General features: G+C 36.7%; 1 pseudogene; it reads left to right on the top strand.

The window, feature by feature from the left end:
- Positions 1 to 21385: 21385 nt before the first annotated feature.
- On the top strand, positions 21386 to 22197 carry LOC112390456 (paraplegin pseudogene; annotated as a pseudogene).
- The last annotated feature ends 507 nt before the right edge of the window (positions 22198 to 22704 follow it).

Raw genomic sequence — 22704 nt, 5'->3', positions numbered from 1 at the left:
CATATACATAAATATAAATATACAACATGTATCTGTATTTACAGAATAAAGTCTCCCTTGCCTCAAGAGAAATTGTGAGAAAGATGCAGAAGTCAGGAAAATATGGATAAAATAAATAAAACATATTTGATTTTGCTTCTTTTATATCTTCTGATTAATGGATAAACAAATGGATTTGATGTCATTCTAGACAGGAGTTTTGAAAATGTATGTGATGTCATTTTTCTAAAATAATGTCAGTGTTATTCAATGAAAAGAACCGAAGATTTGTAATCAAAAGTTGTGAGTTCAAGACTCAGTTTCATCACTTACTAACTGAATAACATTTTCAAATTACTTCCATTCTTTAAGTCACAGTTTCCTTAATGATAAAATCGGGATAAAAATATCACCTACCATAACAAGTTGTGGTGGAGTTTGTGGGATTTAAATAATATGTACCCAGTACATAGATAAAAAACTCATACACAGGTGGCTGCTTTTATTATTCTTGGTAAGATAAAAGGATAAATATATATTCTACATGCACTCTGCCTGAAAATGTCTGAAATTAGTCATTCTCAACTCTCTCACCAGTGACTTAATTCTGCGATTAGCAATCTCTGTGTTTGCTTCTTAAAAAACAGTTATTGTATCAAATAAATTCAGGGAAAAATGCTTCTTTAGTCCTAGATTTTTGAAATCTCTTGTAGTAACCTCCCTTTAGCTGGTGATAGATGGAAAGAGGCAGGAGGAGCTTCTTAAGAGACAGAAAATCCACTGCAGCCCAAAGTAAGTTGGTTAGGAAATGGCTTAAAAAAAAAATTGATTCTGCTTTACATTTACAGAGCAGGTCCACTGTCATCTGAAAGAAAGGTTAATGTTTGTGAGTGCACGTTTCTGTCCCACTCATTTGTGCTCTGCCTTCATCTTGGGGACCTAATCACCTCCCCAAGACCCCATCTCCTAATTAACATCACCTCCTAATTAACATTGGGCATTAGGTTTTCAACATATGAATGGGGAGATGGGTGCAGGGCACACAAGTTCACACCATAGCATTATTCAAAAAAAAAAAAAAAAAAAAACTGGCTAATTTATTCTAATTGTTCAAATTCTAGATAATATATTCTAAGGAATTTGAACAACAGGTTATTTCACATCTAGATTTGAATACTGAGAATATAACTTCTTGCTAATTGGAAGCTATTAAATCCCACTGCAATCAAGAAATGCAGCTATCCTACAGAAATCTTTACAATGGTATTATTATTCTTTAGACATAAATGGTTATTACTAGTCGGTAGATTACCTGTAATATACGTATATATTTTTTGTTCCTTTACTGCATCAAGTGAAAGGATTGTGTAGTGAGTCAGCTTACCACCAATACTGACTGTTAAAGCTCTTTCCTTACAAAGGATTGAAACCCACACAGAACAATAATAGAAAAATATTAAAAGATATCAACTTGAAGTCAAAATGCAGGAAGGACAGCCATGTCTTATGCAGAAAGCATGGGAGACATTAACACATTTCCTCTTTCTCTCTTCTGGGCTATATAGATTTTCCATTTCTGATGCTCTCAGCCTGTTAATGCTATTCACTTATCAACAGTATGGTTTTCCTACTCAATTAATAGTTTCTCATCCCCATAATTCAACTTGCAACTGGTTTTCCTTTGCCAGAGCACCAAACTAACAATGTTCATGACCATTCAACTTCAGAATCCACCATCAACTTATTTAAAATTCTTGGAAAAGAAACAAATTCTCTTTCACCTGTAGTTCGATGAGTATATTTGAGTCAGGTGCTCACCGCCAGACCAGTCAGCTACAGCCTAGAAAAACTGTATGTGGTACATATCTAACAAACCAGACTCACTCTGGGCAGGCATGAAAAAACATACATGCTACAAAGGACATGGACTTTGTTCATCAGCAACTGAACATCTGAAAGATGAATAACCATACATATCAGGCTTGTATGAATGAATCTGGAGTATAAGGGATGTATATTCAGTTAAAATACAATTCTAGAGATAGAATTTCTGTAATATATTCTGAAAAAAAGAAAAATGATGAAATTCAATCTAAAAATCAGAATAATAGTTTTATAATTGTTTTTTGCTTATCTAAAAGGACATAAATGATTGAGTAAAATCACATGAATGCTATAAAATTCTAAGATTTATATAAATTTTATTTGAGGCATCTTCTACAATATAAATTATTTTATTTGGAAGAAAACTATCCTAATATAAATCTAGCTAGAATAAATATAATTCTGGGTAAGTCTATGTGTAACAGTTATTTCTTAAAATAATTTTCCAAGTCTACAAATTAAATATGAAAATAGCTGTCATTTTCATCGATTTTTGAATTAATCATTACATACAATGCCATACATTTCTTCAGTTCCATAGATGTAGCACAGACTTATAATTAAGAATTTAGTTCATTTTCTTTCTATAAAATTTTTTACTACAAAAACTAGAATGCAATTCGGCTGTTAGGTCTAAAGTGACTGCATGTGGATTATGGAAGCAGCCGTTTTGAAGGGAACAGTTTATGGGATAATTTAAACTGTCTCATAATGTAGGAATTCTGACAGCTGGTATATATACATATGTCCTTCCCAAATACTGTTTCACAAAGAAAAATGCATATAAACTGAAATATTATTGGAGTTATATACTCAATGGTTAACACACTGTGAAATATTTATAATAAATACAATGTATGGCTTTGCTTCACTCATGAAAATGAACTTGTTTCAGAAAGCACTACACTGAATTGTTTAAACAGAGGAAATGATCACTGACTGACAAATAAAAGTTCTTATACTTTAAAATGATAAAAAAGGAAAAAGTAATCTACTTTCTATTATTTATTGTATTTATGGAGTTCTGAAGAGTTTATGTTTAAATAAATAATATTTTAATACACTGAAGAATTATTTAATTTCTACGAATGAATTTCACTCATTCATCTATACTATACTGAGACCAAATAGTATGCTAATGCTATCTCGTAGCTCACTTAGCATGTGTTTAAAAGATGTTAATACAAAGTCCATATTTGGCATACACACTAGGTCACTTCTGTTTGTTACATTATCTTGGAGACTGACATCACTTGCTATGTCATATACTATTGCCGTTAGGAGAAAGTCACCTGAATATTAGCTTCCAATTATTTTTTAAATTATTTGCTGTGAACATGCAAGTTTCAAAAAGTTAAAGAGAACTGGTTTTAAAAAACAAGATAGGCAAGTTAAATTTTTCAAGTTACTTTCAAATAAATAAATAAATAAACAAATGAGTTTCAAAACTAAATGAGCTATATATTCACATTCTTCCACTTAGTCTCTCAACAAAGGAGAAATTTCCTTCCTTTTGCTAATGAAAATTCCACACTTCCTTTAAAATATAGTTCATTCAACATCTACCTCAAAATCCTGACTATTCAAGTATATATTGATCTTTCCTTTTTAGAATTCCTAGATGATTTGTGCTGAAATATATTTACACATTTTCCTTTCATTTTTCTTTAATTGGTAATGTAGTCGTATTTCCTTCACTAAAATTTTCACAAGAACATTAAGTTATTGCTTTGACTTATATAAACTTCTTGCATAGATAACTAGTGCCTGATTTAATGAGCTGGGAGTGACTTAATTGCCTAATATCCCCAAGTAAGATTGTATGTGATAAAATAAAAAAGCCAACTGTAGCTTATGTAAGTGGTTTTTAAAGTTGTTGTTTTGAATGCCAACTCTTAGAAAGCAATAAATGTTCCTAGTAATCCTGTATTCACATTTTTATGTAAATATTAGTGGGAATGTAAATTTGTGCAGCCACTATGGGAAACAGTATGGAGATTCCTCAAAAAAATTAAAAATAGAACTAGGATACTAGCCAAGACATGGAAGCAAACTAAGTGTCCATCAACAGATGAATGAAGAAGATGTGAAACACACACACACACACACACACACACACACACACACACACACACACACAGGAATACCACTCAGCCATGAAAAATAATGAAATCTTGCCATTTGTGACAAAATGGATGGGTCTAGAGGTCATTATGCTAAGTGAAATAAGTCATATAGAGAAAGACAAATACTGTATGATTTCACTTATATGTGGAATCTAAAAAACAAAACAAATGAACAAACATAACTAAACAGAAACAGAATCAAAGATACAGAGAACAAACTAGTGGTTGCCAGAGGGAAAGTTGGGGGAAGAGAGAAATAGATGACAGAGATTCGGAGGTACAAACTTCTGGTTACAAAATAAATGATATGGGCTTCCCTGGTGGCACAGTGGGTGAGAATCCGCCTGCCGATGCAGGGGACACGGGTTCGTGCTCCGGTCTGGGAAGATCCCACATGCCACGGAGTGGCTGGGCCTGTGAGCCATGGCCGCTGAGCCTGCGCGTCCGGAGCCTGTGCTCCGCAACGGGAGAGGCCACAACAGTGAGAGGCCCATGTACCGCAAAAAAAAAAAAAAAAAAAAAAAAAAAGATAAATGAGTCAAAGGTATGAAAAGTACAGTGTGGAGAACACAGTCAATAGTTATGTAATATGTTTGTATGGTGACACATGGTAAATGGACTTATCACGGTGAACATTTTGAAATGTATAGAAATACCGAATCACTAGGTTGTATACCAGGAACTAACATAATGTTGTAGGTCAATTATACTTCAAAAACAAATGAACAAACAAAATCACAGAAAAAGAGATCAGATTTGTAGTTACCAGAGGCAGGGATTAGGGGGAGAGGGAATTGGATGAAGGCAATCAAAAGGTTCAATCTTCCAGTTGTGAGATAAATAAGTACTAGGTGTGTACTGTACAACATAACTATAATTAACATTGCTGTATATTATATATGAAAGTTGGTAAGTAAATCCTAAGAATTCTCATCATAGGCAAAATGGTTTTTTTCTATTTATTTAATTTTGTGTCTGTATGAGATGATAGATGTTCACTAAATTTATTGTGGTTATGATTTCATGATGTATGTAAGTCAAATCATTATGCCATACACACTAAACTTATACAGTGCTGTATGGCAATTATATCTCAATAAAACAGAGGAAAAAATATATAACTGGAACAAAAGGTTTTCATAATAATACTTACCCTAACTATATGCAGTACAATCTGATATTGTCTATTCTCTGTTTATTTAAAAATAATCTCAGTCACAAAATATTACATTGATTTCATGACCCACTAATGGATTTATCAGACCCCAAATTTAAAAACATTGCATGAACTAATTCTCAGTGAGTAAGTTCACATAACAGAATCATCAGTGCAAAAGTTTGTTTGAGTTTTGTGCTGGTTTTTCTCTGTGTTATTCCAAAGTATTATTGTTGGCATTTTGAGAAGGATAGTCTGTTGTTATAATGGAAGTCTGTCCTGCATCCTGAGATGTTTACTACTCATGACCCCTACCCACTAAATGCTAGAGGAACCCCTCAACTACTGACAAGCAAAACCACTCCAAACATTTCTAAGATTTGGACAGGAGCAGTGCTGTGGTGTTGCCACTGGTTAGGAACTCATGAAACCAGTGCTTTAGTATGAAATTCAGTTAGATTATTTATGTATGTTATTTGTAAAAATCAAGCCAATAATATTGGGGAATATGTTATCAGTGGGTAATTATAGCAATCAAATAAAGACTAAATCAATTCATTATTTACTGACAAATAATTAAGTTCAAGAGCCTGTAAAACCCTGTTTGTTCTTCACTTTCAAGAACTGAGAAAAGTTTGGATCTCAGATCAAGCACTTAACTAACCCTTAAAATCCTCACCTGTAGTGTAAGAATAGCATGAAATTAAGTGTTGTTATGAGAATTACATGAGTAATTTATGTGCCAGTGCCAGGCCCATGGTAGGTGTTCAATATACTTACATTTACAGAATGAGATAAGGAAGAAAAAAGCACACACATGAAAGGAAATAGGTAATCAATGCTGTTAGGCTAAACAGTCTTTTGAGTAACAAGTGGTATCAGTACTCAAAGCATCTTCCCTTGTACAGCAGTAGTCATGTGAGCGGGAGGAAATAAATTTTTTTTGGAAAATTTTTTGCCAAAAATATGTGGAAAGGACTACTTCTATTTTCTTTGTTCATTGTTAAAGAATATGGCTAGAAAAAGTACCCTGCTTTCCTCTTTCATCAGAAGTTTATTCAAATGAGTATTAACATTAAAATGTGTAATATCCCTAAATTCTCATTTTGGCCTCATGGAAAAATAAAGAAAACAATAATGAACTTTTTAAGAAAATTATTTGGAACTATTTCTTTCTTTTTAAAAATGTTTTATAAAACTCAAATTCACACATATGTGATATGGACATATGACTTAGTTAAATAAAAAAAAACCTCAATTACAAATTGTGTAAAGTTATTTATGTCGGGTTGTAAAAAAAAATTCAATGAACTATGGTTCACAGAAGAAATTATTTTTCATAATTTCAAATGATCTATGGTTTAATCCCTCTGAAATCTGTAGACAGCTGAATTTGTTCATATATTAGGAGCACACCATCTTATTTACTTATTTAGGATGTCTCTAGGAAATATAAGTAGTAGTAGAAAATAACAGGAAAAGTATACAGCCCAATATATCTCCTAAAATTACTATCTAAATAGCCTGTGAACAAAGAAATATTTGTAAAGTTCCTAACAATGATCAAAACTTTTGAATCAATGAACTCTCCCTCTATGGATTTTTTTTTACTACATTACTTTGTTGAATAAAATGTTTCCAACCACCGCCAACCACCAAACAGTTTTAAAATGTTTTGCACTTTATTTGGATATAAAAGGTATGTATGTGTTACACCAACAAAGAATACTTTCTTGACTCAACATGTAGTTTTCTATTTCCAGGAGATTAATGAGGCCTGTGTTCAAGGAAAGTATTTCTAATACTTTGAACTGAGATCATCTCAGATAAAATCATTCCCAATAAGACATTACTTTTACTCCTCTGGAAGAATTTTTCCACTGATTTATCATTTTTAATCACATCAGTGTTCCACTGATTACAGATTATTCAATATAGCTTCAAGCTATATGCTCTTAATGTGTTGTAAAAACAGAACATTCTCTCCACTGCGTTTGGGAAATGTCAGAGCCAGAAATTGAGAGTGGTTTCACAAATCTCAACCTCCAGATCAGGTTTCAGGGCCTCTCAGATAAAGGACAGATTTAAATTGATCCTAAGGTTTTTAAAAAGTAAATAAATATTTGCCTCTCATTTGTGAAGCTATTTCATTCTGCTGTTACACAAACATAAAAAAACAAAAACAATCACCAACAAACTAGGTAAATCTTGTTTTGTGCTAAGAAACTCTATAAATGTGATTTATATTGAGCCAAATATTTACCTACATATTTTTACTTTTCTATTTAACACACAGAAAACTTTGTGCAGAATAAATGAAAAGCTCATAATTGTCTACTGTGTAATAAAAACAGACATAAAATTTTTAAAAACACAAAGACAACTTAGAGTATTATTGAAATGTACCTAGAAACATACATCTTCAGCAGATAAAAATTAGTAAAAATACATATTTTAACATTGTATATTTTTCATTAATTTTTTTTTATTTAACTTTTTATACAGTGAGAGTACAGGTGTCTTATAGAATTTGGGGACTGTCTTGAAGCACAGCCAGGGTAAGTGGAGTGGTGGCAGAAAGGATGACAAGGCAGTGGGGTAGTATAAAGGTCAGAGTACTTTGGTCAGGCAAAATGGTCCCACTTGGGAGGGGAAAGCTGATCTAGTGCTCCTGAGAGACACAATGATATATTGATATGTCCCCAGAGCACCCTGCTATAATTGTCAGAGTCATGTGAGAGAGCCTCAAGGGACACTTTTGCTTTATCTTCCTATGGCATGGACACATTTATTGAATCCTCTCTTCTTTTTTATTTTTATTAAATGGAGAATGCTGCTGAAACTCTTAGGTCAGAGCAAAATAGAGTGAATCTATACTTCTGGTAGATCATTGGTAAGTATAATCAAATTCTTGACTTTTTAGAGTTAAAAAAATGAGCAAAAGCACGAACAGAAGATACTTTACATCCCTGGTTGCAGCCACACATTTTATCTCTCCTTTTGTCTAACCAGGGACCTGTGGGATTGAGAGATTGTACATCAATTCCCAGGCAAGGAAATTTTTGTCTTGAAAACATAGAAACATTCCTAGTTTTACTTTATGTTTGTTAACACCTAGTGCTAAAAAGAGGTAATGCTTTCACAGTCTCAGACAAGGTAGGAAACAGAATAACACATCCTTTTGAGTGTCAATAGAATTCTGGTTTATAGTTAATGTAAGAGAACTGAACTGTTTAAGGCTCAAAAATAAGTTGTCAAGCCAAAGTCTTTTTTTTCTCATAAATACATCATAGAACATCATACTTTCAAGGAAATCTCCTAACTTTAAAAGAACCACAATCACTTTCCAGTGCATAAAAGACTATACAATGAGTTCTTGTTCAGCATAAGGACCTGAGGAAAATGTATGCTAATCAGACCTCAAATGAATAGCACTGGAACAGAATCATTCAAAATACTGTCTCCTCAAAGACTACAAACTCTACTTTCTTCTTTTACCTTCTCATCCCTCAAGTTTCAACCCTCAATTAACAGACCCTCTCTATCCACGCTCCACAAACACCTGCAAATCAACAAGAGAAACTCTTTCTTTTGTATTTCTACCTTGATGAAGAACACTCCTATGCACTCTACTCCATGCAAAACTTGGAAGTTCATCCTAATTCCTTTATTTTTTTTAATATCTCCTACCTGTAATGTTTCCAACTCTTGTGGATTCTACCTCCAAAATACTTCTGCAATCTTTTATTTCTGTCAATCTGCCCTGTAACTACCTTACTTCAGGCTCCTAGGACCCATCTTTTTACCTCTGAGTAACTCAAAAACATCTCCTACCTCAAAGAATCACCTTCGGTATAACCCAGTAGTTCCCCAAATTTACACAGAACCAAAATTATTTAACAAAGTTTGTTAAAATGCATATTCTCAGACCCTGCCTCTTACCTCACCTCCTGAGATTGTGACTGAGTGAAGTATGGGAATCTGCATTTTCAATAAGGGGCTAGATGGTCCCAACACAAGAATAGACTGGAAGCAAACAGACTGAAAGGGTAGTAACTGCCAAAGAAGCCATGAGCCTGAATTAGAAAAGCCTGTGACTCTTTGGGAATTAAAGTAACCTGTGGTTCCTCAAACTTCAATGAGCAGGAAGCGAGCTAAGAAAGTTACATAGCCTCAGTTTAGAACTGGTCAAAGAGGATAATGAAAAATAAAGGAGAGGAACAAAACGGCTCTCCCAGGAGAAGCATACCCTACCTAAAGAACCTCCTGACCTCCAGAGTAAGTAAGAGGCCTTCACAGTAAGCTCAGAGAAGCTATAGATTTTTTACTGTTTTTTGACTTCCATTCTTCTCTTTCAAGTGGGACTATTTTTGTGTGGGTGTGGTTTTCTGGCCATGCTCTACCATCATATATTGGGTGTGTATGGGTTCAATAACGTGTGCCCTCTTACTTTTAGGTCTCAAGGCCAAAAGGAGCCACAAAGAATCCCAGTGGAGTAATTGCTGCTTATCAACTGTAGATTCTGGACTCTGAGCTGCATTTATTCACTATTACCTTTGGTTGTCTCCTAAGAAAATCAGTTCTGTTAAATACATTTCTATCCACAGATTCCTTGAGTAACTTTGAACTCCAATTTAAGAATCACTGGAAATGATAAGAAGATTAGTTTAGAGAGCTCCCAAACCTCTTTTCAAGCCTTATCTTCTTACTGGTGCAGATATGCCCTGTGCTCTAGCCAAGCTAAACTACTCATTGTGGGCCCTGGGGTTTTATTGGCTGTGTTTATCAGAATTCGTGGTGGCAAAGATAATTTTTTTCAAAAAGATAACTAGTTTAAGCAGAGAGCAAAATTATCCAATAGACGTTTAAGTTCATATACCTAAAGGAAGGCTGGAGAATGAGACTTAGATCGCAGGCATCAACAAAGGAATTCTGGATGGCTTACCCACAAGAATTACCATGAATCCAACCAGTAGAAATAATTAGCTTGGTCCAGAGAATCCAGAAAAATGATTTTTAAAAAAACCTTTCTGAGCAAATATGCATAGAAGGCCACAAATTATATGTATTTTTTTAAAGGAGAGAAATAAAGAAAGAGAAGCTGAGAAACGGGCATTCTTAGTGAAGTTAGAGAACAGATTTAGCGGGTGTATGCATATGGGAAACAAACAAGAGAGGAAGTTTTGATTACACATGCCAAGTACAGAGTTTGAGTTGTTGGATGTGGATGTGCTGATGAGGTTCAGAGTGGGGCTCTATTACTGGGTGGTCAATCTAGAATAAAGATAAGTAAAGGTCAGGGTTATTGAGGAGAGTAAGATGACGTGAACTTGAAGAGTTGCATTGAGAGCCAACATCAATTTGGAAATCATAAGAATGCGGTCAGTTGAAGTTGGTTGGAAAATACACATATGAATACTCAACTGAAGTTATCCACAGAGATACAAGTGATTTATCTGGGGTTGAATGATAACAGTGATTATATAAAGAAGGTTGTAGACTCAAAGTGTAGAGCATCCGAATAAAAATAAAAGGGAGACTTGGTATTCTGGTTCAAAAGTGGTGCTGGGAAGAAAACAGCACAGTATCTTCGTTTAGGCTTTCAGATGAGTAGGAAAAAAAACAATTAATTCAATTCAACCCTATTATCACACGATGAAGAGCCTTTTCTAGAGACATGATATAGTGGGTAGGGCAATAGGTATCTGGAGTAAACCCTACCATCATTATTGTGTCAATTATTGATCAAAGACATACTAAGTGCTACACTTTGTATGTTATTTTTATTGTAAAAGTCATTTTTAAAAAATTAAAAATCAAATGAGGTATGTCAAGTAAAATATAAATGTTACCCAATCCTCTTCTTACCACCACCAACACCAAACACACATATGTAAACCCCCAGGAATCTTCACGGTTTATGATTTTGTGTGTTATTTGGATTTTATAAAGCATCAGCTTTGTGCTTATTTTGTTTTAGCAGCAGAATTACTGTCCTTTTATATTTTATATATACTAAATATTGTACAAGATGTGAACAGTTTATCACTCAATCATGGAGAGAAAAACAGTGGTACTTTGAGGAATTCAATTAATGCTTGAAAAATAAGCATTCCAGGGGACTTCCCTGGTGGCGCAGTGGTTAAGAACCCGCCTGCCAATGCAGGGGACACGGGTCCGAGCCCTGGTCTGAGATGATCCCACATGCCGCAGAGCAACTAAGCCCGTACGCCACAGCTACTGAGCCTGAGCTCTAGAGCCCGTGAGCCACAAATACTGAGCCCGCATGCCACAACTACTGAGGCCCACGTGCCTAGAGCCCGTGTTCCACAACGAAGAGAAGCACCGCAATAAGAAGCCCGCACACCGCAACAAATAGTAGACACCGCTCGCCTCAACTAGAGAAAGCCCGCGCACAGCAACAAAGACCCAAAGTAGCCAAAAGTAAATAAATAAATTTATTTTAAAAAATAAATAAATAAAATTAAATAAAAATAAGCATTCCAAGGAAAAATATTAGAAAAAAAATCCACCAAGTGTTGATACAGGTTATCTCAGGGAACTAGGATAAAAAGACCAAAGTTTTCTTTAAATTTTTAAAGTAATGCATTTATATGAAATTTGAACTCAAGATATGTTTATTGATTTTGTTTTCATAAAAAGATTTTAATATTAAACAATGTTAATAAAAACTGAAATTGTGATTCAGAAAATTGGAGTAATTAATTGTATATTTTCAAAAATGTTTGGCATCTAATGCATCTTCTTGATTTTTACACTAGCTCAAAAGTATATCCTTTGAACTGTTACAGAAAGAATTATTCTGACACTTGTTAAATAATAATGAAGACTTTATTGAAGACTATTGCTATAGGTGTCAAAATTATTGCAAAAGGGGAGAGCGTTTAAGCTCAACTCTAAGTACAGCAAGGACAGGTGGGGATTTATAGCCAATGAACCGAGGTTGGGGAAGGTGGTATCAGCAGACGGAAAATGACTAAGACAAGACATCAAGGGTAGAGGGGATTTTTGCTAAACCTACTTAACAGGATTCATCGTGAAAGCAGGCCAGGGTGATCAGATATTAAGGGTGGGGATTCTTTCTACAATGACTTAGCAGGATTCTTGCTACAACTGGGCTAGGAGGGCTCGAGCACAAGGCTCAAGGACAAAGCGGAGTCTAAAAAAGGGCTCAGAGGAGTCTGACTAACGTTTGGTTAAGGAGTGAGTTTTTGTCAGAATCACAGCATTATATTGTAGCTATAATTTTAATTGGTACCTAGTTTAAAAGCAAGGGGTTTAAACAACAAACTTCTCATACTGTAGGCCTGATAATAACTTTAATGATGATTATTAAACTTGCATATTTCTTTGAGCCTAATTTGATGTTTAGCAGCAGCTATTTTATTAGTTGTACCATTTTATTGCTTTTTTTAACCCCTCAATGTAGGACAAAGTATAAAAAAGCCTCAGTATTGTACTTTGTTGTTAACAAGCTACTAAATTTGTGTTTCCCATATAATGTTGCTATACTTGCTGTTTGCTTGGAAAATCATAGCAGTAATTTATTCTTAACAAGTCATTAAATTTATGTTCTCCATGGCAAATTTGAGGCAAGAATGGTAAATAATATAATCTTTATCCAAAAACCTAATTAAAATGAACACTTCAAATTATTTTTTGGTTTTGTTAAATGTACTAAGTCATTTTCTGAAATTTGTTCCTATCGACTCAGTGATTTATTTGGTACAAACGCTAAATCAAAGCTTAATATCTACACACAGTAAATAGCCTAGGAAATGACAAAACTATTTTGAAGTGACTAATCTCATTTTCTAGGTACTAGCAAAATACAAAACAAGAAAAATTACGCAAGCAATTCTCAGACTAAACTTCCTATATTTACATCACTTTAATAGGGATATACATCATACTTGAGCTCAAAGTGTTATTAACATAGATGAAGCAAACCAGAAACAGTCTGGTAACCCATTCTTATATGGTGTTGTACATGTTCAGATTGGCTTTTATGTTAAAAGACTGAGCCTTTAATCAGACAATGTTAAAAATTTTGTCTTTCCCTTTTCTTAGGTATAACCGCAATTTACCTTTAATTAAAATACTTTAAATTGCAAGTCCCATGCATCAAAATTGAAAATCAGTAAATACTGGCATAGCACCACAAATATATTTATAGTATGATACTTATGAATTTGTAAAACACTTTTAACTATCACCTATCTTTCAAATTAATGATTAATTCCAATTTGCTAAAGGGTTTCCCAGAAAAGAAGAATATCAATTGTATAGTTTTAACTTAGTGGCCATCCAAGTGCTAAGATTACTTATATTTTTATTTAGCATTTAGTGCTCAATACCCATTCATTAGGCAAATTAATATGGCTTTTCTAATACTTTGAAAGTGATGATCTGGAAGTGAGAACTTCACTTTAAACAAATTAACTCTAAACCCCTATAATTAATGCTCCTTATTCTTACTTTATCAGGATTGTTTTTCTCACTTCTATCACTATTCCAATGGGACAAGAACAACAGATAATGCGCATGATATTTCACTTATCCTTTGGGAAGATAAAGAGAGTGTTGATGTGGTAAATATGGGAAGTGGAAGATTTACCAATGTGAGTTTTCAGTATAATAATTAAAGCATTTATTAGATGGAAAGTTAGAAAACTGGCGGGACCTGAGGAGTCATTATACCGGACAACCACTGCAAAATGAAAATGGCTTTTCTCTCATTTTCTCCTCAATTTATAGGTGTATGGCATTTTTAAAACACGGTTCCTAAATTCTAATTTTAAATACAATATGAACCTGGTACATACAGCCAGGAAAAATTGTAAAAGACTTTAAAATGGGCAAAAATGAGTAGCAGATGTCCTAACTTGGCCCTCCAGGTTATCTTCACCAATTCATAGCACTGCATATTATTATTTTCCATATGCAAATGAATTATCAAGTGACAGGACAATTGACTTCCCTTCCTTCTTGTGGAAAAAAGCCAATTTTGCATCTATTTGTAAATTCATTTTGGCATTCTTGCTTTACCTATATGTGTAGTACTTTGATTCTCCTTTGAACTACCCTTTGTAACATCTTACACATCCCTTATTAATAAATGAGTTAAATAAAATATTTGGTACACGTTCATTTCATATTTGTATGAGAGCAATGATTTTATCTGGTAAAAATCTTTCACAAGACTCAAATACAGTATTTACTGATGTAGCCAACATAGAGTCAGTTACCCTTATGAATTTTCTCAAAAATGCCAAAGGGGATAATACTCAGCATAACAAACTTTCTTAAAAGTCTACTTTCTCTTTCTTACGTTCATATACACAAACACACAGAGTAGGAGAGAGAGAGCGAGAAACAACTGTCATCACCTCGCAATTAATTCTTCATCCACTCTCCAAACTCTCCTGTCTCCATCCATTATTTCCTGTCTCACTCTTCTTTCCCTCTCCTTTTAGGTTATATTCTTTTATCTGTACTTTACTATGTATTTTAAACATGGAGTCTTTGTTTCTCACACTACTACACCTCACTTTTTAACCAGAGTTTTCCAGGACAAAAGTCCTCCAGTTAATCTATTAGACAATTCTCCTGTGTTGAAATCAGAAAGGGGACGCTATGCCTATCCATGCGTTAATTATTATACACTTTTCTGTCATAGAGATGACAAAAAGTGTGGAAAATGCACAGAATATGAAAGTAGTTATAGTCTTATGTTATGTTTGTCAAGGGCAGGGACACTCTAAGAGAACAAAGGGGCTTGCCATGGGAATTTAAAATCCAATGAGGTATATACAAGTCCTGCCATATTCACAAAATCCTTTTGATCACATTAAGAGTTTTGGAACAACACGGACAAGAAAATTAAGTAGTTTTGGTGAACCTCTGTCACCCTTGCAAATTGTATTCTATTCTACTTGGTGTGCACATATAATAACAGAGCAAGGCAGTGCCTGTTTTCTTTTTTCTTTTCTGTAAATCCACTATCTTATGTGCCTACTGCCTACTTAATCATACTAAATCTCCAAAATTAAGAAGGCACTACTTTCATAAATAAAGTTTTCTAAGTGCCATGTGCTCTGTTTTGAATATACTCTTTCTAGTCAATCAATCCTCTTCCATAAGAAGTACATGTCAAGTCCAAGCAATACTTTTATTCTGAAAACATCACATCATGCAGATATTTAACTGATTGTACTGATATTTCTCCTGTTGTAAACCTTCCACATCCTCCCACCCCCTTCCCCATGGCCTATTAGGCAATGTCTAGACAAGGAGGTTATTTTGCTCAGTTAGCTCTGGATTTTTGGAGTGCAAAATAATAATCTTCACAGAAGCAAAGAGAGCTTAATATATGAAGGAAAAATCTCTAGTGAAGCTAAGCTAATCCTATTTGATGGCTAGTTTCTAGCATTTACTTCCTGAACTTGATATTGCTTCTCTTTATATAAATGTGTTCTACCCGTGTATGTTTTAGTGATCTTCCCATAACCAAAGGCGGTATTTAATAGCTAGTCATCAAGCAGAAACATAAATCTTTCTTTAGTGTATATGCGTGTGTGTAGCCATGTACATCTGTATGTCAGCAGTGGGGGTAGAGGAAAGAGAACAGAGCGGATTTGTGTGGCAGGAAACAGACTAGTATAAATATGCATTGCTGTGTGGTTAACATAGTTTACATAAATGAGAACAAAATAACTATGACATTCGCCTCTAAGATCTGAGAAATCACATGGGTCTGGGGAATAGAGAATGGTGGAGAGCACGCTACAATGAGACACTCAAAAGTTAGATTTCAATTTTCCTTAAGTAACTTAAAAGGACCTTGCTCTAATAATTTGGAAACACATCAAGAGTTCAAATAATGAGTTCACATTATTTTCATGTGCAGTATCCTTTAAAGGTGCCTTCCTGACTATGGGCTATCATACTTTACATTCATTCTTACCATCTTCTCTTGAGTTTTGGGTTATCTTTCTTACTGCCACACACACACCGCACACCCTGTATGAAATTCAAGTAACTCTAAGACAAATGTGTCATGCACTAGGAATCTTTCTCCTGCACTCCACTAGACTTAATGGCGTGGCCACTACAACTGAACGCATCACATGTGCATTATATTTAGCAATGTAGGTGTCTTTCTTACTAGACTGTTAGCTACTTAAGAACAAAGAATGTGTGTTATTTATGTTGATATATCAACCCTTTCATCCTGTAACTGTATAAGTAAAATTTCACTAAAATGCCTAAAGAACATGTAAAGTAATTTATCACATTTAAAATAATTCCAACTTTTTATATCTCCATTGCTGATTCACACCTTTAATGGTCTCCAAAATAGTACTTTTTCTTAAAGTACATCTATGTGAATCCCTGATCAGCTTTTTCTAGAAATACATTTTAACTGTCTATATTGTTGGAGGAAAAACCAGAATGAGAACACCTGGCAATACTCAAATTTAGGGACATAGTTTTAAACTCTAGATCCTACAGAAGAGCAGCCCTCTCTTTTTGGAAAGAGAGACTGAGGATGAATAGTTAGTAGAGTGACTTTTGATGCTTCTTTCATTGTATTATTGGCAAGTCATTTGTTGCCATTATAGGAATTGCATCTGAAAGAAGAGAGCACTTAAGAAAGCTTAATTTATGTTGTTGATGTTTTCCCTTTTACCGTTGCTTCTTATTCTCAAGCAGCTCTAGATCACTTTCAAGATGGAAGAAGCAATCTTATTTTTTTTGGCGCCCTCCTCCACAAAAACTAGGAAGTCCTTTACACAGAGTAGATGCTCAATCCATACTATTGCTCTAAATTCCTCTTCCACAGCCTCTCATTTTGGCTTGCTCTTTTTATCATCCTAAAGAAATAAACTTTCCAGATCTACACTGTAAGGCCCAGTAGCCACCCTTGCCAAATTACTTGGCATGTCCTGTCATACATAGTTCCTAGAAATACATATCTCTGCTAAACTTGTGTATATTACTGACGCACCAGAGCATGGCTCCTTTCACCATTAGGAGGAAATCAGAGACTGAACAAATGAATTAAGATACTATTATATTTACGCAAAACAGAAATAAAAGTAATAATGTACTAGTAAGATAAGAAAAGATTTTTGATCTGCCCCTTTTTACATGTAAAAATATATTTTTAATCAATCTCAGGTGGTCCTTAAATTGATCCAGAAAATATATGTAAGAAATTAGTCAGATATTCATGATACAGAATGATATTAACTTATGGTAGTTCTATTCCTGTTTCACCTATATAAGGAAATTTTAAAAGTTAGTAATATTATCAAAACAGACATAGGATGTTGTAAATCAACTATACTGCAATAAAATAAATCAGAAAACAAAAAGGCCTAGGACAAACTCCTTTAAACAAACTGCTCATTTCAGACACTTCATTAATTAGAAATGTCATGTTTGATTATAAAAATTATGGTTTTGTTACTAAAAAAATTCCCCAAATCCACTGAGACTAAAATAAGAGCAACTTGAACATATGGATTTTTATATTCACTTTAACACATTTGTTGAAAAAAACACTGGAACCACAAACAGTATACTTAACTGGGAAAAAAAAATGGAAATGGTTAATTCCAAATGGGAGATGTGAAAATCTATGGTATAAGGGAAAAGGATGGGAATAAATGAAAGGATTACAAAAGTTCACTGGAAAAATACAATTTGAAGAGAGGATGAAAATATAAAACTAAGGAGGGGTCTAAAAATAGTATAGGTAGAGATACTATAAGGTATTGGAAATTTGAGATCAGAAGTCTATGTACCTAAAGTGTGGAGAAATGGAACACTTGTAGACCACTGGTGGGGATGTAAACTGGTACAACCATTATAGAAAACAGTATGCACTCTTTCTCCACTACAAGAAGCTACAACTTGAAATACATTCTATTATAAAACATGCATTTTACTTATTTTCTGAAGTTGTTCATGTTATAAATCTAGGGGAAAAAATGTATTTTAAATAATAAGCCTATGAGATGTCAAGTTAATATTACTAAAAAATATTCATGTTTAAAAAATCAACAACTAAGCAGAACTGGCAATTAAAAAATTAAGAATATCTTTAAGAGTAGGAAAACTACATACTAGATATTTTAATCTTATTATTTTGTACAATCTTATATACAATTTGATGCTTGCAGCCAGAGAAGAACTTATTTTTAAAAATTCTCAAAGAAACACTAACACTATTCATTCTTAGACCTTTGGAAATTTGAAATCAGTGTTTCATATTATTCATGTTTTCTACTAGAATGTCTAACATTCACCATGGGTAGTTACTGGGTACAGATTATTAATGTATTTATGATAAAGCCATTAGCTGTTTTACTGAAGATTTCATGAATGATATTCTAGGAATTGAGTCTTTCTTAAGTGTAAATTTTTATAAATTTATTTAAACATTTTCCCCAATAATCTGGGATTACAAAATGCTTTCTTTTAATGGTAAATTATATTTAAATGTGACTAGCATAGTCGGCCATTTTTTTCAACAGGTAAAATATGTATTTTTTTATTCTAATCAGTCTTTGCAAAAGAACAGTTATAAAAAGGGACAAGCAGATCATTCCTAGAGTGTTCCAAGAGAAAAACACATCCTGTTCAGCATTTCCCCACTATGTGACAGCTTAAATGAAAAGTGTTAATATTATAACCATCAAATGAGGTAATTATATTTTTAAAAATTAAAACTGCTAGTAATTAGATAATGACCTGATCACAGTTAGTATTTAAGAATCTGTACATACTTTGAAAGTATAATTTGGGATAAAACATGTATACTCTGCAGAAAAATTTACCTTCTCTTTTTACCTCTGAATAAAATGCAATGGCCCAATCCTTTCTTACTGAATTTACAAATGTGGTAAAAACACACATATAACCCTGATAGTTTCATTTTCTTATACAGCAACAAAAGAACTGTCCTTTCCAAATCAATAACCCTGCCTAGGAAAGAACGTCCATGTATCACCAGTTAGCAGCGATGGTTATCTTAATATAGAGACTTTTTCCTCTTATGACTTGATTTCCCTTTGAATAAATTAAAGTGAGTAGCCTTACAGTAGCTGTCCTCTACATCAAATTGCCACTTCAAAATATTCCCAGGTGATGCAAATGTAATTTTGTTAAATAGTACTTAAATAACAACTCAATCTAGATAGTGGTTTACCTAGGCCCTTGGGTATTCACTCAATCTAAATCTTCAGTAGTGTTTCTAAAACTTGTACAATGTGAGTCAAATAAATCCCTAGACTAGAGTCAAAAGCCATGCATCATATGCTAAACAAAATGAGGTAAAAGGCTTGTTATTCATAAGCCTTGGGATGCATGCAAAAGCAGTAGCTGCTACTAATCAACATCTTACATAGAAATAGGAAGTCTGAACATCTAGTGTTTGGGTCTCTTAGTAAACATGTAACGGGCTTTTATTAATTTAAATAATTTCTACAAGTTTATCAAGTTGTTTTCATTGCACTGTACTTCCATTAAAACAAAATGAAACTAAGAAATAATCTTCAAAAAAATGCAAAACCAGTAGGAGTCAATGAAATGAAATTTGTACTAGTATACTCTACATCTATATGTATATACAATTTGAAGGTTGATAATATTGATATTTACAGAGTGGCTCCAGAATTTCTCTAAGAGGCAAGCTCAGAGACAACTATTTGGTTGGAAAGGTAGTAAGGCTTGAAGATTCATTAGAACAACAAGTATACCACATTTTATGATGTTTTGAGGAGTGCTCTAAGCGAGAAGCCTGATGGAACGTAATTCCCATGCAAAATAGCTTCCCCTTCAAAGGTGAAGTGGTTAAAGTCCAAACAACAGAAAAAGGCGGGCGCGGGTGGGGTGGGGGAGGGGGAGTGTGCCCTCAGCCAGGGCACCGGGCCCAGGTGGCTGAGCGGGTCGGTGAGGAGACAAACGTGCTTCACAGGCCTCGGCGGGTCTCCCCCGCGTTGGAGGCCGAGCCCCCGCAGAGCTGGCAAGTGCGTCAGCTCACGCTGACCCCTGACGGGATATGCGGATGGTTGCTGACACAGCACCTGATCCAGAATCCAGTCAGACTCTACAAACTTTTAGATGGTACTTACTAACTTAACACCTCAAGGATGAAGCAGAAACTAAGGCCACTGCTAAATCCAAGAGAAGGAGCCCTGAAGACGAAGGAGAGGAGGAGGAGGCGCAAGGGGAGGGAGAACCACCTGTACCTTGTCCTCGTCGCTGTGGCGGCGCAGCCGCTGCACTCCTCAGCCCCTGCGGGGCCAACATTCCGGGACCGACTTTGTCTACGAGGCGCTGGCCACGGGCGAGGCCCCACAGGTCCACCTGGTGGCCGGGAGGATGTGGTGGGAGTCGGCCTGCACCCGGAGCTGTAGTGTTCGGCGTCCTCGGCTGGCCTGGGTGTACTGAATGCAGGCGCAGATATGAACGGTTTAAAAGAGAAACTCTGGAGGCTGAAGAGAAGCTGAATACGGAAGGCAAGGCCCTGACCCCCAGTTTCCTACAGCTTTTTAGGAAATGTTCCCACCGCCTTGGGGAAATCAGCGCTGGGCTTGGCCGTGCATTGTTTCCATTTGACTGCAGAGACGGGGAGGGAAGCAGGATTCAGTGTTTTTAATCAGCTTAAAATGCCTCGTTTCATGATGGTGGACAACAAGGTGCGGAAACGAGTCAGCCTCAAAAGACTTGGCGGAAATGCAAAGGGTTTGTGATTACCTGAAGAGCCCGGAGTGCTTCCTTCAGCTCAGTGCCAAAGTTCTGAAAGGTGCGCTGCTGTTTGCCCAGGCTGTGGGAAGACGCCGCTGGCCAAGGTGGTAGTGACGGAGGCCTGTGCCTTCCTTGGCGCTGGCCGGTCCGGAGTCTGTGGAGGTCTCGGCCCTGCGCATTTGTGGAGCCTCTTCAAGGAAGCCCACGCCCTCCTCCGGAGGGAGTCGCATACATTGAGGAGACTGACTCCGTGGGCAAGAAGCGCCCCACCACCAGGTCCGGCTCCTGCAACACGAAGGCGGGGCGGACTCTGAACCAGCTTCTGTGAAAATGGCTGAACCGTGCACCACCGACCACGTCAGAGTCCTGGCGTCCACCAACTGAACTGACATTTTTGACAACGCTCTGCTGAGGCCAGGCCGACTTCACAAGCCTTCTCGACCTTCCCACGCTGCGGGAAATGCAGGAGGTTTTCAAGCGGCACCTGAAAAGGCCGGCGCTGATCCGGGCCAGCAGAGTTCATCTGCGTTGCCTGTCAGCTGAAGGCAGGGCTCAGCTGTGCGGGTGTAGCCGGGCTCTGTAGCGAAGCCTCGCGAGAACTGCAGGAAGACCGACCGGCGAACCTCGAGTTTTCCCTCTCTCGCTGCCCGGAAAAGCAGGATCCTCTCAGAGGATGACAGGAAGGGGGTTGCGTTTCACGAGTCAGGCCATGCTTTGTTTGACTGGCCGCTCGAGCACACGGAGGCTGTGGTGAAAGGCGCCATCGCGCCACAGACAAACGCCGCACTGGGCTTGGCTCCGATGCTTGTGAGAGACCATCCCTTCTTCACCATGGAGCCGCTGGTGGAGAGGGTGTGCAAGGCCCTAGGCGGCCGCATGTCGTCAGGGACCATCTCCTTCAAAAAGATCCCTTCCCAGGCACAGGACACCCTGCGGAAGGTCACCCGCACCGCCCACTCCGGGGGGAAGCAGTTTGGTGTGGCACCGAGCATCCAGCCCATCTCCTTCCCCGAGGCACCACAGGGCCTCACAGTTAACGGCGCCCCTTCAGTCAGGGCCTCCGGCAGATAATGGACCATGAAGCAAAACTGCTAGTGGCTAAGGCCTACAGGCATACCAAGAAGGTGCTCCAGAACAACCCGGAGAGCCATCAGGTGCTGGCGAACACCCGCCGGAAGAGGAAGTGTTAAGGTGTGAGCACCTTGAAGGTTTCGTTGCCCGCCGCCTCACCGGCCTGAGAAAATAGCGCCTCAGAGGTGGAGCGACACCTGAAGGGGAGAAACAAGGTGCTGGCGGGGGGAGCCTGAGAAGGAAGAGCTGGCTTGGCCCACACAATTGGACTTCCCTGATGGTGCCAGTGAGGATGCGGTGTTTCCACTGGATCCAGTAAGTGAACTTTTTTTTTAAATTAATTAATTAATTTATTTATTTTTGGCCATGTTGGGTTTTCGTTTCTGTGCCGAGGGCTTTCTCTAATTGTGGCAAGCGGGGGCCTCTCACTGTCGCGGCCTCTCTTGTTGTGGAGCACAGGCTCCAGACGCGCAGGCTCAGTAGTTGTGGCTCACGGGCCCAGCCACTCCGCGACATGTGGGATCCTCCCAGACCAGGGCGCGAACCTGTGTTCCCTGCATTGGCAGGCAGAGTCTCAACCACCGCGCCACCAGGGAAGCCCCAGTGAACTTTTTACTTAGCTGCCCCTCAAGTTTCTTTTTACTTGCGGTTTGTACCTTCTTTTTGAGCCTTGGCTGGTCTCTGCCGAAGGGCTTCGGAGATCTGTTA

The sequence above is a fragment of the Neophocaena asiaeorientalis genome, unplaced genomic scaffold (genome assembly GCF_003031525.2).
Source record: "Neophocaena asiaeorientalis asiaeorientalis breed wild unplaced genomic scaffold, Neophocaena_asiaeorientalis_V1.1 scaffold483, whole genome shotgun sequence".
Taxonomy (NCBI): domain Eukaryota; kingdom Metazoa; phylum Chordata; class Mammalia; order Artiodactyla; family Phocoenidae; genus Neophocaena; species Neophocaena asiaeorientalis.
Note: the sequence above shows the minus strand (reverse complement) of the source record. Positions and strands in the feature narration are given on the sequence as shown.